General features: G+C 40.1%; 1 pseudogene; it reads left to right on the top strand.

Moving 5' to 3' along the window:
- The first annotated feature begins 17,282 nt into the window (after positions 1–17,282).
- Positions 17,283–17,967, top strand: LOC127693075 (PSME3-interacting protein-like; annotated as a pseudogene).
- The last annotated feature ends 281 nt before the right edge of the window (positions 17,968–18,248 follow it).

The following is an 18,248-nucleotide window of genomic DNA, read 5'->3' as shown; positions in this document are numbered from 1 at the left end:
GTCCACATATCTGTGCATAAAATATAACATCCCAACACATTACAGTCCTGGGGAAGGAAAGAATGCACACCCAGAAACAAAGCTCCTAGCAACCACACCAGTAGATAAAGCTGAGACTGCTGAGGGTGAACTATCCAGAAAGGTTGTGGGTGAACTGTAGACCATCTTTATTAAATCCTGGAGACCCAGTGTGGCTGGGTGGTCTATCAACCAAGTCTAGAAAAAGAAGATGGTATGGTGTACATGAACAGGTACTATGTAACTTCTTCAGGAGACAGACAAATAAATGTCTTATTCCCAAAGAGAGGATACCAATGAAAGATCAAAGAAATTTCCTCTCAAGTCTATTTTGGTGAAGTAATAAGCATAATTATGGCCATCTACAGGAGTAAGGGTGCAAAGTCACCTACAGGATCATGGCTCCACCACCAAAGAAGTTTAAAAGAAGTCTCCCTTCCTTAGCAGCCATTACCTGTCCATATATCCCTGGGGAAGGCTTGGCCTTTGAGCCCCTCCTGCTAGCAACTGTGAACTGCTCTAAGTCTTGGTGAAGGACAGGACCTTTTGAGTCTTCCTGGTTAGCAACTATCAGCTGTCTCTAAAACTTTGGAGGGTGTGGTTTCAGGAGCTCCCCCTTACCTGCATGATGGGATGTTAGTGGACCAGATCCTTCCCTCAGTTACTACAGCAGACAGGTTCAGAGGGCAACACTTTACAGCAGCTTTCTCTGTGAAGTTCTTTCACTTCCTCATTTGGTTTGCCCTTAGGCATTTCATTTTTTTATTTGAATCAATCTCTTTACCATGAAACCCTCTCAACTCAGACAAAAGTAACAAATGCTATGCTATCCGTACAAATTGACAAACGATGGATATAAATGTTATCATTCCATAAAGGAGGAGCAGGATCAGAGCAAGAAAAGGTCAGACCAAAGTGAGACGGAATCCCAGCAGGGCAGACTCCAAACCCTGGACTATAAGTCTGATCTCTGTGGCTCTTAATAGCATCATCTAGGCTCCAAGGGTGGTGAACATCTCTGTGCTTCCAGGTCTGCTACCTACAACACATGTGGTCATTCTCTTTATGATGAGCAAGAGAATGTGGAGCAAACAATACAAACTTAAATTGTATCCAGACTTCAGATACATGGACTTGTTTGATATTGTTCCCTCTATGGATATAACAGGGCGAATAGGTCTCATTTGATACGGTTGGCTCCATTACAGACTACTGCAGTAAAGTGCTTATCACAGCAAGGGGAGTCACAAGGCCTGTTTGGCTTTTCAGTACCTTTAAGGTTATATTGACACGCTAATGTAGCCTCTAAAATGTACATAAACATCATGATTTGATGGAAACTCCCTAACTATAAATATCATTAGAAAAGATGTTGGAAAAATGGCACTGATAGACTTGCTTGGTGAAAAGTCAGGGTTAAGAGATATAGATCCTGGTTGCTAGAAGCACTTTAGGGAGCTTACAAGCCTTAGAGTTGAGAGTCTGATACCAAAATTCTGAGAGCTGTAAAACTAGAAGGGGCTAACTAGCATTGTGACATAAAGCACCTGAGAGCAGTAACATTGGCTGAACCAGTTGCTGCTGCTAGCTACCAGTAAAAGTTTCATGACAGTCAAATCCCAGACCAGGAAACTCTGATAGCAGCACCAAGGGCTGTAGGTCTCTGGCTTCTGGAGTGCTGAAATATAACTTTTAGCTTTTAGGGCTCAGAGAAACCAACATTTGAGCCTGCTGGTCTACCCAAAAGGTCATTGGCACTCTATTGTGTAGAACTGCATATAGCTAAGAAGTCCATCCTTGCTTATTCCTGATTTCTATGTAGGTAGATGAAAGGAATTTCAGTCAACAGTTAAGTAATCATGGGAGGATACTTCTGTGTGAGTCTGTTGACATTTCTGGATTGAAAGTCTGTGGAATCATGAGGGCTTTCCCTAAGATAGGACAGGGTTCCTCAGTTATCTACTAGTCCCCAACAGATGCCAGAACTTTCTCCAAATTGCCACTTAAGCATTCTTACTGGTGCACAATTCTAGGGGCATCTGTTCTAGGCAACCAGATCTCAGTTATTGATTCTCCCTGGGGGCATCTGTCACTTTATTTTTATGACAGGAATTGATCTGTGGCCCCAGTTCTCTGATAGGTCTAAAAAAGGTTATTGATTTCTTAGTTTGGCTTTATTTTTTCATACTGTAAGGATAGGAATAAAAGCTTGCAATAGCTTTCATGCAGAACTGCAATTTGAATTGGTTCTGATCGAGTCTTTGTGAAGTCATCTTGCCAATGTTTTTAGGGTATTTTAAATGTTCCCATTGGTTTTGTCACATGAATAAGCAGGAGATCCAACCAACTGACCTAACCTAGTCCTGTGTTCAGTGTTGTTTCCATTCTGTGTGAACTAGAACTTAAACCCCACAGTATAGTTTGTGAGAGGTGCTTTATTTTTTTCCAACATTTGGCAAATATAAATATCTAAAACTCTTCCATTCTAGGTTACTTAGGCATCTGTGGCTATCTGCACATTTCATAATTGTATGTATACAAGAGAGAGGAGGAGGGGAGGATAGAGTGGAACAAGGAGAGACACAGAGAGAGAGAGAGAGAGAGAGAGAGAGAGAGAGAGAGAGAGAGAGAGAGAGAGAGGAGAAGGAAAGAGAGGAAGAGAGGAAGAGAGGGAGGGAAGGAGGGAGGGAGGGAAGGAGGGAGGGAGAGAGAACATTATGTGATGTCTTAGGCTTTTCATCCTCTCTCCAACTTTATGAGAATTTATTTTTAGCTGATTCAAAAATACTGCCAAGCAAATTGTAGTAATTTCTTCCAGCAACAGACTTGTGATAACCTTATCTTTTAACTATATAGATAACATTATCAAAATAGTCTTAATCTCTGAAACTTCAAAAATGAATATTTTATAATCTACTCTGCTACAAGAATAACATTTTCTATATCTGAATATTTAACAGCTGTGTCCAAAAAGGAAACCAAAACCCAAACCCAAGATATGCTTGCTTATACACTCATTATTTGAGCAGCCAAAAGTAAAATAAAATGTAAAAAATATTAGCAATAATCCAATCCAATTTTACCTTCAGCCACGGACAATGATTACTTTTCTGATGACCTTATCACCACTCCTCTCTCACACAGAGAAACTCCATCAGGGAGGTGAGTAAACCATCCGTTCTCCCCCAGGGGACAGTTGCTTTGAGTGCACCAAGTGGAGACAATTGAATTTTTAAGATAGATTTTAGATTTTTGACCTTGCATGTCAGTCCATTGTCTTAAAGTAAGCAAACTTGAAAGCTGTCTGGTAGCCCTCATCAGCTTTCTTCATGTTGAATCAGAGATGGCTGATCAGCTAGCATGGGGGCACTTGAAGAGAGACAGATACACAAAACCACACAATCTTAAATGAATACCCAGGAGTGGGGAGGGTTTCGATATGATTCCATGGCTATCTTGAGCTTGGAGTGATAATTGTTTTTTTTTTTTTTATAGTAAAATTCCCTCTGCTGTCTATGTTGTTGTCAGCATTTGACTTACAGCCAGAAATTATTGGAGATGCATTGTTTAGAGTCAGGATGGGCTTTACTAGAAAAGTGAAGGCTGCATATTTTTTCAAAAATTAACATTTAGAATTTCCTAGGTACACAGTTATACTTGAAGTTTATACTAATCATTAAGTCACTGATTCTGTTGACAAATAATAAAAGAACTTTCTATATTACTTCACGAAGCATTTGCTTATTTGTTATAAGATTAAGAAATAGAAATTGATTTGATTTCATTAGCTCGAGGCTTATGCCTACTTCCTATTTGTGAAGCTTTGTTATGATTTTCTCAGCTAATAGATTGCCTATATTTTACTTTTGACTTTCATGAACTATTAGTTCTACCCAGATAAAAGTCTTTGTTATTTAACTCTTTAGACTTTTTGACCCAACTATTCCAAGAGAAAGGGAGCACTTTTTACATAGTCAGATATACAGTATGGTTATAGTCTTTGAAAAATGATAAAAGAATCACGTGAAAGATGGATGGATGACCCAGTTGTTGCTACTGAGGTGTTTTTACAGAGGGCACTGAGAGCTTTCTACTGGTTTGTGTTCATCAGTTCCTAGGAATTTTGATGTTCATATTCTTCACAGTGCAGGCCTTTAGGCCTGTAGGTCTATCAGACAGAGAGTTGAAGGACACTAACAAATTGTGTGACTCTTGTTCAGAGTAGGATTGGGCAGTCAAAGTGTGAGGCATGCATATAATTGCTTCTCTACCCCTACAGTGTTAAAAAAAATTCCAGTTGAAAGATCTCAACAGTTCCTATCTAAATATGTGCCTGTATATACAATATATGCATATACATTTATATTTATGGAAAGTAAATTATGAAAAGAGGCTTAGCATGACTAGATATAAAGGAGATCCAAATTAAAATCAAAAGATATTATGCCTGCTCTAAAAAGACAGATCACATCAAATATTACCAAGAATAAAGAACTGGAGTTTCATGTATTCTTGTACAAGGTAAAGAGTTGGAGATGTGGTGGCTAATTCTATGTGTCCACTTATCTGGGCTAGTGTAAAAGATCACTCATTGGAATGTCTATGAGGATGTTTCAGGATGAGCTAAAAATTATGCCTTTACCAATTCAATGTGGATAGATATCTGACTCTCTCTCTCTCTCTCTCTCTCTCTCTCTCTCTCTCTCTCTGTGTGTGTGTGTGTGCATGTTATTTCTCCCTCTCTCCTTATCCTTTTCTTTCTTCCTCCCTCTTGTCTCTCTCCTTTCCTCTTTCACTTCTCTTTCTCCATCCTCTTCACCTAGGATGAGGTGCTGCTTCCCCAACCTTGTGTACTCATATACACACTGGTTTTCTGACTTATGGTATCAGATTGTAAGATATACAATATCATGGCTTCCCTGGTCTCATGTATTTTACTTGGACTGCATCACATCACTGGCTTGTCTGGTTCTCTAGTCTACTGACAGCTGATGGTAAGTCTGACCACTTGGCTGCAATAATCATCAATTAATTCCAGTATGCTGGACCCCCACTAATTCCAATGCACTGTCGTTTTTAGGGACATACATTTACTTTTATTTATTCATGTGCCATGTAAATATTTTTTAAAAGGAAACTATTTGTTAAAATCTTTGACTGGGATTTTATTTAACACTAAATTTGTAGGCATAGAATTGCAAAATAATTTCGTTGTTAAACGCCTATGATGTGGTCCAGGTATTTCACTTCTTGGTATTTTTACAGAAGTCCATGAAAGCATATGACAGACTCAGTTGTGATGTTGATAGCAGCGTATTAACAGTTGCCCCAAGGTAGAACATTAACAGGTAAACATGTACACATTGCTAGGACTGAATACTAACATATTAGTCAGCAAAACAAGAAGCAAATTCACCACTGATAGATCCCTAGGGATAGATAGACCTCCACAGTTATGAGATTACAGGGAGAAGAAGAAATATATATTCTGTGACTCTGTCCTTTAAGTACCAATAAATCTATAATTACAGAAACAAGGTGATCAATGTTTGTCTGAGAATAAACAGGAAAGGGTTGTTGGAGGAAGGTGCTCTGACAGGACTGAAGGGCCATAGGAAAATAGAGCATGTGTGCTCTGCAGTCAGTTTTTGTAAGAAAGGGAGCATGATAGCTTTCCCTTAAAAAGCTCTTATTTTGATACTTCTTTGACCCCAAATTAGTGACTTTAATAAAGACTGAGACAGGGGCAGTGTGGAGTATAAGTTTGCCCGTCCTTGAAGATCTTGTGACTCTTCTTTTTACCATATGGCCTCTGCAGATGTGGTGATATCTTGTGTGTGTGAAGGATATTCTCAAAATGATTTGGTTCATAAACCTGTCAGTCGATTTCACGCATCCAACTGAGGAATTCTCTACCTAAAATGTGTCGACTTGCAGACATGCCTCTGTTTTATTTACACCACATTTTCCCATAAAGCAGCAGGTTTGCAATCAGGCATTTGACACCCCCCATGGTATTTTGCAAAAGAAAAAGAAAAACAATCTACAATCTGGCACAGGCTAGACACAGTGTGAGATGGCAGACTGGGGGGTACCGTTTAAGCAGCAGCGACTTCCTCAAGTAAATGAAGTGTCATCTTAAGGAGTCTGCTGTTAATGTAATTTAAATTACTCACCTGAAATTAATATTCTGCTGAGGGAAATAAAGCAATTTAAAAGACCACATAATTTCCGATCACTTTAATGACATTATGTGGTCATGGACGTCTCCCTTATCTAATATAGTAACACTCCAGTTTCTTTGAACACTGAACACATTTTTCCATTTTAATTACTCAGCTTCTGAAGGAGAAAAAAAAAGGTCTAGTCATTCCCTGCAGATGGTTAACTATTTGAAATTTATGCTTTGCTTCAATACAATTAGGTAAACATGACCTTGACATAGTTATTATCAAACCTAATATTCATTTCTGCAGAAGAGGGGAGAAACCAAAGAACTGGGACCTATGTGGAGAGTCCCCCCAGCCCTTCAAGTCCACAAAGGCCAATTTCGTTTTCCTTTCTCCTTACAGCTAGAAGCTGAGAGCTCCCACCTTCTCCCTTCTTACCATTTGGCATGTAGAAATGTTAAAGGGAAATAACATTTTTCAGAACTGCCGAGTTTTCTCTGGAAAGAATAATAATTATTTATTGGGGGGAATTGTTTGGGGGTTCGGTAGATGAGACTACAAAAAGACAAATATGGTGACTATCATTAATCCATACAGGAGTTAATGTTTCTTTGAAAATAAAAAGAAGAGCCCCTATTTCAGAGTTGACTTGAAAAACGAAGGACAAAAACAGCCAAACATAATATGTTTGGTAAATATCCATTCTCATTTCTCAATGTTTCCCTCACCTTTGGTCTCTTCGGCCATATGAGTGTGAACAATCTGTGGTGTCAGACAGGAAATGAGGCCACTGAGATGAGGAGTCCCATCGTCTGTGATCATTTAGCCTTGTGTGAAATCCTACAGTCTTATCTTGAGCTAAGTGACCAGTAAACCTACTGGCTCCACTTGTTTTAGTTGGCCCCTGCCGACTTTGCTATGGAATAGTTGCCCCTGGTTAAAGGATACACTCCAGCAAACGCTTCTACCCCTGTCCTGTGGACACAAGTTACCTTTGTCTTTTGGTCTTACAGGGGGATAGTAGACATTTGCTCTCATCTCCTGTCTTCTGGGATGGGATGTGGTGGTGGTGGTGCCTCTGTATCTTATATTCAAATTGCCAGAGCATTGAATGAACTTTGGGTGCAGTCATATCATCCCTCACTGAAAACCATCCTGTCATCATAGCCCAACCTATCCTGTTCTTGGGACTTCTCTACCTCAGAAATGAGGAAGAATCCTGAGATGTTATTATTTAGTTTAGAGCAGATGTATAGAGATTTGGTGTACAACATCCCTTGTAACCTTTGCCGGTTGCTACTGAGGTATGGCTCCTTGGCAACAAAGCTCTAGATATTAATAAATAAACAACAAACAAACAACCCATCTTTTCTCCTTCTGCTTCATCACTGTTCTCCAAAGCCTAGTAGCTTATTTTAAATATTTGTTAAGTTTTATTTATGTGCAAGTGTCTATATTTGTATGAATGTATGTCACATAGCATGTGGGTGCTCTCAGAAGCCAGAAGAAGAAAGCAGGTCTTCTGGAACTGGTATAGTAACCGGTGCTAGGAACTGAACTTGGGTCCTCTGTAACAGCATCGAGTGTTCTGAGTAGCTGAACCATCTCTCCATCCCTCTCCACAAGTCACTTCTTCTACATACTTCTTATGCATACACACATTACTGCACATTGCCTGATTTACAATAACCAGGCTTCTGATAATGTTTACAACATTGAAATAATCTGAAACTGCTGGGTCTTTGAACCATTCATATTGGCCTATTATGTCCATAGAGCTTAAAGTTCACCTGTTGGCAGTGTGAGACACCCAAAGACATCCAGCACTAGGGTTCCAAATCTTCTTATCTATTTGTTAGTGCTATTGGCCTTGGCTTGCTGACACAAATATCATGGAGATTGTTAGGTAGTCAGAATTGGCTCTTTCCCCACGCTCTCTGTTAGAATTACACATTTTAGTTTTCTGTTTCTTAGATGCAGATTGTCCTATGGAAGCGTTATGCATTCCCATAGTTTGCCATAGCATTCTTAGGCATTCAGCTCCAATTTACACATCCAGCTTAATTCACAGTTCCTTGAAACCACACCCATTTTTACATCACTTACAGTTTCTATACGTTTCTCAAGCACTTGTTATAGGATACATGTGAGACTGGAGTCTCCAGTTCAGTTTGTAAAAAACAGTCTTTTCTCATTATTTTCAGTTATATCCTCATGCCACTGAGCTTCTGACACAGACTATGCCCCCATAGAAACCATCATCATCCCTTGAGAACATTTACTTATTTCCTTCTGTGACCTCCTGCATCTGGTTACCATAATGTAATTGCTGTGTGTCCAAATAGGATTTTCACCTTGACTCCAGTTAACATGTATAATTGATGTCTTTCTCTTTATTTATGTATTTCCTCGGGTGCTGTAAGGTTGAACCCAGGGCTTTGTGAATGCAGACACGCACTTACCAGTAAGTGTTCCCAAACCTACTTCCTGTTTTTATGAGACAGGACCTCACCCTATTGCCCTGGTTGGTCTGAAACTCACAAAACCCAGGCTGGATATATAGTGTTTAGTTGTCCTGCATGAGCCTCCAAAATGCATGGATTATGAACACAAACTACCATGTTTTACAATTTATATTTTAATTAAAATAAAAGCATTCTTTAACCTGGTATTGGATACATGTCATGAAGCTCAAACATGTTATACAGCTCTGAAATCCCTGCTGGAATTTGATCTCTGAGTGTCTGTCTTCAGCATCGTGTGGTTCATCTCTGCCTTAGTTCATCTTTTCTAATGTTTCTGTCTTTCTTCAACATTTACCTTAGCACCTTTGCCGCTGTTCCTCATGCTGTTCCTGCTTCTCTGCTCAAGCCCTCTTAGCACCTTACTCACACTCCTTACCTGATCCTCTTCACCTAGCAAGTCTTTTTAAAGGCAACAATCTACTCTATGCGAATCTAAACAAATCTAATCGAATATGATTTAATTTAATCTACCTTCTTTTCATACAGGCCTTTCTGACACGTTCCCATTTTTCTACATCATCATATTCACACTGTTTTTTTTTAAGGTAGTCTATGCTTTTAGAATTTTTGGACAGTTTCCTTGCTTGGGGCTTAGCAGTACCCTCGATAGATGGTGACTACTGACTGGAGTGTCACTGACTGTGGTTGCTTTGTGCACTGTGGAAATACAAAATATAAAACACTGCCTGCCATACCCTACTGGACTGGTCAGGTAATGAGAAGAGACTACATGGGAGTGGGAACAAGGCACTGTCCCTTGGGGGCTTCTGGGTGCTGCCTCACCTTTGTCCTGAAGTTGGTGAATTTGTGGCTCCATTTTCTTGGCCATTTTTCTTCCTGCTAGCTCTCCAATTCCTTGTTTCTCCTCCTCCTCCCTTCTTCTCCCTCCAACTCCTTCTTTCTTCCTTTCTCCTCCTCCTCCTTCTCCTCCCCCTTCTTCTCCTACTTCTTGTTGTTGTTTTGGAAGCCCATTTGCCTTTATCTTTCGCTCACTTTCTCTGTCACTTCTCACTCCCTACTGCTGTTGTTCTCCTGTTTGGGTTTGTCATCTTCCTCTTCTTTTCAACTGTGCCAGGTATTCAAGCTGAAGCACATACATGGAAAGTGTGACTCAGGCGATGCGGTGTTGCTTTGCGCTGATGAAACTGGAAAGGAGAGAAGGGTAGAACGATTAAAGCCTAGGGCAAGATTTTCAAGTTTCTCTATCTAAGTGTTTCAGGGGAAGCATGTTTAAAGAAAGTAGTTATTGCTTATGCTCCATCTGGTTTGACGTCTGGGAATTTTAAATCATAAGTAGACACTCTGGAGTGATGTTATTGAGAATGAGATGAGTAGAAATTCTCCCAGATATTAAATTCATGTTAGTTTTCTTTTCTTAGTGAGAAAGTTATCCATGTGTCACAGTAAAGTGTAGTGGGTCACCCTGATGCTGCTGGTATTCTAATGCTGATACTTGTTCTTCAAGACCTGGTTGCCCACAGGTCTCACAGATGAGAGAGTCTTTAGAAGTCCTAAGTGACACTATGAGACCTTGACTCCCCAAGTTATTTATGATTGGTAAATAAATATAGTGACAGTTAATATCTGGGCAAAAGAGACATAGGCAGGGTTTAGAATTCCAGGGCTGGAGGTTAGAGAACCACAATGGAGAAGGAGGTGAACCGAGGAGAAGCTGCCATAGGTTAGATGTGTCAAGAAGCAATAGCTGTGTGGGTCGGCTGATTGCAGTTAAGAGCAGCCCAGATGAAACATGGCAAATTATGTAATGGGATTGTTGGTTGGGAAATAGACATAATAGCATAGGGGATAGATGTCCACCAGGTCTTGTGCTGATCAAGGCTTATTGTAAATAAAGTTGTATGTGTCTTTTATGTGAGAATCAAATGGTTAAGGTTGGGTAGAAACCCTGGTTTGGGATTAAAAATTTCTACAATACTAAAGTTTAGAAAGAACCCTAATGTTTGCTGGAATCAGGGACCAGTTTTCTCCTTAAGAGAAGCTTTGGCTGTCATGAGAGTTTTTCAGAACTTTGAAATGAAGCTGAAATATGGTATGTGGAAAGTTAAGGGAGTTGAGAATGGAGAGTCTCAGAGGGTATATAGACCAGGGCTTCTAGGTGCCATCTGACATCCTCAAATGTGACTTAGGGGTAAGTTGAAAACTTAAATGTAGAAGTACAGTGCTTCAGTGTGGGGGATGGGAGGGGCTGGAGTCTCAGGAAGTATATGTGAGCATTTGCATCATGTGCTGCTATAGGCTCCATCCTGGTAGACTCCATGGCCCCAGAGCAGAGACATAGTCGCTGACTTTGTGTGCTGGCCCTAGCCTTTAAGAACCTCACCTCCATGCAGTCACCAACCTATAGCTGCCACCTTCTTCCTGTTAGACAGAATTAAATGCACTGTATTACAGAAGAGGTTTTGGCAAGCACCCTCAAAGAGTTACCACTTCAAGAAGACCTACAGTCTCAACACTTTTACCTACTCAGAAAGCTCCGGACATTTCCCACAGTCTTTGTTTTAGATACAATCCACTAGGCTCTTTAGTAGCAGCCCATTTCTGAGAGCTGGAGACAGTTCTGCTGTTAAGCATACTGAGTGCTCTCCCAGAGAACTTGGGTTTATTCCCTCACCCACATGGTGGCTAGCATTCATCTATAATTCCAGTACCAGGGTTTCTAATACACTCTTCTGGCTTCCCTGGGCATCAGGCACATATATGGTGAATAGACTTAAATGCAAGTAGTAGCCCATTTCTGTAGAGAGGGGCTGTATTTATTGCTGGAACATGGTCCAATAAAGAAGTCCTGGGAGAGTACTTCTGAGTTCTTGTGAGAAAACTCAAGAAAACAAGACTCAAGTCTCATGACAGCATCTTCAAAAACACCGAATTATTCAAAAACATCTTCAAAAAACACGTCTTGGGACGTGTGTTGGTCAGGAATAACTTTTCCTCAGCTTATTCATCATGGCTGGCTTTGATATTTGTTCACACACCTTATGGGAAAACATGTTTCAGCCATGTGCAGAAGCTTGAGAGTTTTACTCAGGTGACCTGTCTTAACCCTCAGAGTATAAATTGTCTCATACTGTGGATAAGGGTGACTATTTCATGAGACGTTAGATTGCCTCAGTCTTCATTTCCCCAGTCCCACTGCCTCCAGAGTGGTAAACACACTTACCTTCAGAGGCCCAGCTCTAAATACTTCTCCAAGGTATTTATGCAAAGTAAGGGATCTCGGGTGTTCCCAGAAGGTTGATGGGTCCCATGGAAGGTAGGCTGGGCTCCTGAATGTTCTTCTCTGTGCCAGCAGAGGCACCACGGACTTTGTATGCTACTCTTTGTGTTGTGTTGTATGTGTGCCCTAGTGTAGGCAGACTAGCTCAGCAAGTATATTTTTTAGGACGAGTTATTTATTTTAATTTTTTATGTATAGGAGTGTTTTGCCTGTGTGCATGCTTGTGCATGTATGTACATGTATGTGTACATATGTGCACAGTGTGTGAGCTGGTGACTTCAAAGATTAGGAGGTGCCTCATCCTCTGCAACTAGTGTTACAGATGGTCTGAGCCACCATGTGGGTGCTGGGAATCAAATTGGGGCTCTCTGAAAGAACAGTCAAATGTACTTATTAGAGGGTAGAACACCAAAATATTTTAAAATGGTGATCATTTTCTCAGTTGGTTTGCCTGCCTAGAAACTTTGAAACAGTTGAAATAAGGACTCATCATTCCAGTGATTATCCTCTTTGTTTCTATGCTGTCCATTGAAATAATTTTTAATCTTCTTTACTTTGAGGTAGATTAAATTCAGGGCTTTAAAGGCCCCATATCATGTGGTCTCTGCCAGTTTTATCTTTCCTACTCTGTTTGAAATTAGAGTGCAGGCAGCGTAGACTGTAGCTCAGCAAGTATCTTTTTTTGTTAGATTTATTTATTTTAATTTTTGTGTATTGGAGTGTTTTGCCTGTGTGCATGTATGTGAATTAAACTGACCCTTGAATAGAAGAAGTCTGAACTATGTGGATGCATACATACCTGGATTTTATTTTTAAGATCTGACTTTGAAAAACTTTGGAAACAAACTATGTTGGCTTTAAATATCTAAAAATTAAAAAAATAAATTTTATGAATGTATAATTTATATTTATATATAGTACCTTTACATAACTTACTACCATTAATATATACAAATAAAACATTTAACTTTATTGTTAAAATTTTAAACTGTGGTGACAGCTGAGTTGACAAATTGCTTGCTATGCAAATGTAAATACTTGAGTCTTGGCTTCAGCATCCATCCTGTGAAGATCAGGGTGTTCACTTGCAATCTTAGGGCTGTGAGGGAAGGCTCAGGCAAATTCCTGGGGCTCATACTGCTTTGATGATCTCATGGTCACTTCTGTTGGTCCTGTGTTGTCCTTAAGTGTTAGTGAGGAGCCACAGGAAAGCCTTATGATGCTAACTACCTCTGAATGAACCATCCAGACCTTTAACAAATTGCTTTACACAGACAAACAAACAAACAAACAAACAAACAAACCCCTCACAATTCCAGCTTATTTTAAATAAATAATGTCGCAACAAAATAAACTTTGGCTATTGCTCACCTGCTGGTCAAGATTGGGTTGTTATTTTTGTGGAAGTAAAAACTAACAATGTAGACATGAGCTGAACAAGGACAAGAACAATGAGCATACGAAAGTAGGGACTAAAGACCAGGAGATTTCAATCCCACACAAAGATTTCCAGGCAATGAAGAAATGCTGAGAGCAGGAGAAATAGTCTTTCCCAAGGAAAGTCCAATACCAAGTGGTCCGCTTTGAAAGCATGCCCACACACGTGACATTATACAGACTAAGCCTGTTGGTTGTAGGGATTTATATGTGTGTACACATGCATGTAATAACAGTCAATGAGAATAGGGGCCATGAATTTCAAAGAGAGCAAGGAGGGTTGTACGGAAGGAAATAGGAGGAGTAAATGATACCACTATAGTACAAGGTAAAAAAAAAAATAGTAATTTAAAAAAAAAGGAGAGATTTGTAATTGGATAGGGTAGTAGGGTCCCTAATTCCTACATTATCCAGTGTCCAACTGAATTGTCTTTATTGCTGTTCTTAGAACCAATGTAGTGTGACGACAGCAAACCACATCTTAAAAGTGAGAAAAAAAGCTACAGATTCATCACAAATAATTATGGGGGGGGTGGGTGGGGTAGACCTGTTTTGCTTTTAATTGAATTGCATATATTTTCTTTTAAATGATATACTGTTGAAATATCAATGATGTTAAGATTGTAATTGCTAAAATGTCTTCCAAAAACATTTTTTCCTCCAAAGCTATAGTCCACTTAGAGAAGACTAAAAAGGATAATATAATCTATATTGTGACAATATTAAATATTCAACTAACAATATAGTGACCCATGGCTAGAGGCAATAGCTCCTAAATCTTACTTAGTAAGATCACATTGTTCATAAGAGAAGTGAGGCTGCCTCCAGGCAATTACAATACTTACAATGACCAAAAAACAAATTTCAAAAATTTGACATTCCCCATTTTCACAAAATAAATACAATTCATAATTCATAGTAATTAAATATATATACTTGTTCTCTGGCATGACGAGCACAGATAGATTGCCTTTTTGATTGTCATTTATAAAACTTGTGTATGCCTCTGCAAGGCAGCTGAAGTCAGAGGTTGGACACCGGCCAAAGTGTCCATCAGCACACGTGTTATAAGGTGAGGCCAAGTGTACAATGAAGACGTCACAAGCAGAGATTCATGAAGAAACCGGAAGAGAGGGTAGGAACCTGGCATTATTCTTCCCCTTCTGACAGGCACATCCATCCTGCCTGCCATTCCCTCAGTCCCTTCTGTGTCTGCAGGCTGACAGTATAGTCTGGAAAGCCTTCAGCTCTGGGTGGGAGAACACACTACATCAGTTCCGATGTCAGGGTTTGAGTTCGGGAATGGGGAAGATAAGGGATGTTTATGGTCTGAAAAAAGAAGTAATCTGTTTATTTTTCGCCACATGTATCTATTTCCAGATTGTCCTTTTTTCCTTCCTCTTCCTTTCTTGTTTGTCTTGTATGTGGAGGTCAGATAAAGCAGTCGGGCGGTGGCTGGTTTTCTGTCATGCGTTTCCTCTGCTGTGCTTGATTAGGTCATCACTATAATTGTTCTTATTGCTCTCATATAATTTTAATGCTAGATCTTCCTTGCTCTGTAAAACTAATTATTTTTATACGAGTTCTTCCTTGGAAGTTGGATTACAACCCAGAGAACACACGTGGATAATAGATTGCCATTGTACCTTTAGAAAATAGTTCATTTATGCTGGAAAAAAATGGCTGCAGCACCCAGAGGCAGGCAGGTGCTTTCTGGGTGTCTAGCTGTTCATGGAAGTCTGTCTCACCCACATCCTCTCCTAGTTCCTGTTCAGTGACTTTAAAAATTAGTATAACAAAAGCTTTACCTCTTCGGTATATGTAAAAGTCTGTTCCTGGGCCGTGATTGACTTTGATACATTAAATATGATAGATTAGTTCTGTTAAAAGAGCAGGGCGAGGTCATATTCAGGTATCAGGAACAAGAAAACAGTCATGAATCTGGAGCTATCCAATGTGCATGCGAGTTGGCTGACACCCTTAAGAAACTTTACAACAGTGGTTTATAATACTAGGCACTAACACCACTCATAAATATTGTACTAATCCTGTGTCAGATCAAAAGGCTATAACATAACATATAAGGCTTCGTGTAATAAATGTGTACTCAGTAAATATTTATTGCAACATTGATTTTTTTTTTACAGGAAAATCAGTCAAGAAGGAAACAATCACTTCATTTTTATATATTTTATGTCTAAAATATTTACAGTTTATTGATCTCTTACGCTGTGTCAAGGGGTTTACATAAGATCTTTTGGATTTTAATGGAGACTGGAGAGATGGCTCAGTGGTTAAGAACACTTGTTGGTGTTGTAGGGGATTCTGGTTTGATTTCTAGCACTCACGCAGTGATTCATAATCATCTGTAAATCTAGGATCAGGGGATTTGACTTCATCTCCTGGTCTTTGAGCGCACCAGGAATGCGCACGGTGCACAACATACACATATGCAGGCAAAACACTCAACAAGACCACACCTCCTAATCCTTCTCAAATAGTGCTACTCCATGACCACAAAGCATTCAGCCATATGAGCCTGTGCAGGCCATTTTTATTCAAACTACCACATTCACTAAGCTAGACTTGGGTGAAATCATGTATGTAGTCTGCAGCCAGTTCCCTGTCTTGCGTGGATAGACTGTTTATGTGTGCTCAGGACAAGCCAAAGCATAGGGTTTGTCAGGTTCAGGCCAATGGTGAGAGATGCGCTCACTAATGCTCGGAGAATGTGAGGTATCTGGGGTTTGTCTGTATTTCAACGACCTTAGTACATCCTGGTGCTGAATTAATATTTTCAGGTTGCACAAGGGCTGTTGCCTCAGAACACACAGCTCCCACTGCTGTATGAAGGATTCTAATGTTATCGCTGTTGTTGCAAATTCCCATGTCTGGTGTCAATTCAACAACAGCATGCCCTATAATGAGCAGGAACTATGCTTTTGTATATATGATCTGTTTTGTATGTTTTGATGAGATTTCTTATCACAGTTGGGCCTCGATGTCAACTGATTTTACATCCTTGGAGTCAAAAGGACAATGTAAATTTTTGCTATTATTATCCACTGGCCAAGGCAATGCAGTAATGACTTCCTAGTATCTAAATTGTATTTGGCATTAAAAGTCATTTGGGCTTGATTTAAAGTATGTTGGAGTGTGTGTGTGTGTGTGTGTGTGTGTGTCTGTGTAGGCTCTGTGAAGACACCATAGCATTTTTGAGCATCTGGAAATCTTAGGACCTGTGAGATTCTGTACAGATAGTTATGGACAGCTATGGAATCATCTTTCCATTTAGTTGTACTACAGGAAATGGTGTGTGCTGACTACAAAGCCATCCCTTTCATCGTCCCACACTATCATTTATCCTCTCCTTTGGGTGTTATTTACCTTTTACAAGGTAGCAGTGAGTTGAAAGAACCTTTTCTTTAGTAAATTTATCAGGATATATATATATGTGCATAAAATAATCTAGATTTATGAAGCCATTCTGATAAGGTGACTCGAGCTTTCCTTCAGTTAGAGAAAATTCAGTAGTAGCATTACTATAACATCTTATTTTACCTGCAATAAGCCAATCTATTCACTAATATCTGCCCTTGAAGTTTCTTACTTATTTTCTTAAAATATTTGTTCAAGATAGGCATGGTACAAGCCTATTATCGCAGGATTTAGGCTGAAACAGGAGGATTAGAAGTTAAACATCTATTGTGGCTGTAAGGAACAGGAAGCCCAAGGGGTCAAAAGGAATACAAAAGCAAAACCTGCCACCTCCCTGCTTCACAGACTTGTTGCTAAAGCACCTTGAGTCCCCGAGAGGCCGACTCCATTAGAGTCTCCGTTAGAATTTGCTTTGGAAGTAAGAATAGACTATTCCATTATGGATGGCCGGGGACGATGATAACCTTGTCAAAAAGGTTTGTGTCTGAGGCAGAACTAGATGAGAGGCCCAAAAGGAGGCAAGAAGAATGGGGAAAAGTTCGAAAATCAGGAGACCCAGAAGAATGTCCAGAGGAGGCGTATGACCCTCGGTCTCTGTAGGAACAGATGTCGGAACAGAAGGACCGGAAGTAGCAGGAATATGAGAGCAGTTCAAATTCAAGAACATGGTAAGAGGGATAGGTGAAGATGAGAAGAAGAACCGGAGGATCTGAAGGAGTACATAAGTAATCTCCACAAGGTTGTGATTTTTGCAGAAAATAAGGAAGTAGTAAAGAAGCTGGCCGTGAAACCCACAGAAAGCAGGAACAAGTTCTCCCAGGCAAAGCTGTTGGCAGGAGCTGTGAATCATTAGAGCTAAGAGAGTGGCAACTGTGAAAAGACTGAAACCAGACCCGTCCCAGATGACAGGGCTCAAGCGGCCCCATCCTGCATGTGTCTTGGAAGCTCTTCTCTGAGCGGACCTCCCGCCATCCACTGCCCTCCTGCTGCCGCTGCATCCGCATCCTTCCTCCCCGGCTTGGGCGCCTACTCTGGGAGCAGTGACTCCGAATCCAGTTCAGATGGTGAAGGCACCATCGATGCTACAGGAAAGATCGTCTCCTCCATCTTCCAAACCAATACCTTCCTTGAGGCACCCTAACTCCTGATGTTACCACAGGGAGCATTTCCTCAGAGGGTCAGATGCCAGTTCTGCCTTGGCTCAAAAAACTTATTCTTCTTCCCTCAAAAAACTTATTCACCTGCTTCCTGAGCACATGGGCCTTTTTTTTTTTTTTTTTTTTTTTTTTTTTTTTTTTTTTTTTTTTTTTTTTGGTGGTTTTTCGAGACAGGGTTTCTCTGTGTAGCCCTGGCTGTCCTGGAACTCACTCTGGAGACCAGGCTGGCCTCGAACTCAGAAATCCTCCTGCTTCTGCCTCCCAA

The sequence above is a fragment of the Apodemus sylvaticus genome, chromosome 9 (genome assembly GCF_947179515.1).
Source record: "Apodemus sylvaticus chromosome 9, mApoSyl1.1, whole genome shotgun sequence".
Taxonomy (NCBI): domain Eukaryota; kingdom Metazoa; phylum Chordata; class Mammalia; order Rodentia; family Muridae; genus Apodemus; species Apodemus sylvaticus.
This window is presented reverse-complemented; position numbering and strand designations above follow the sequence as displayed.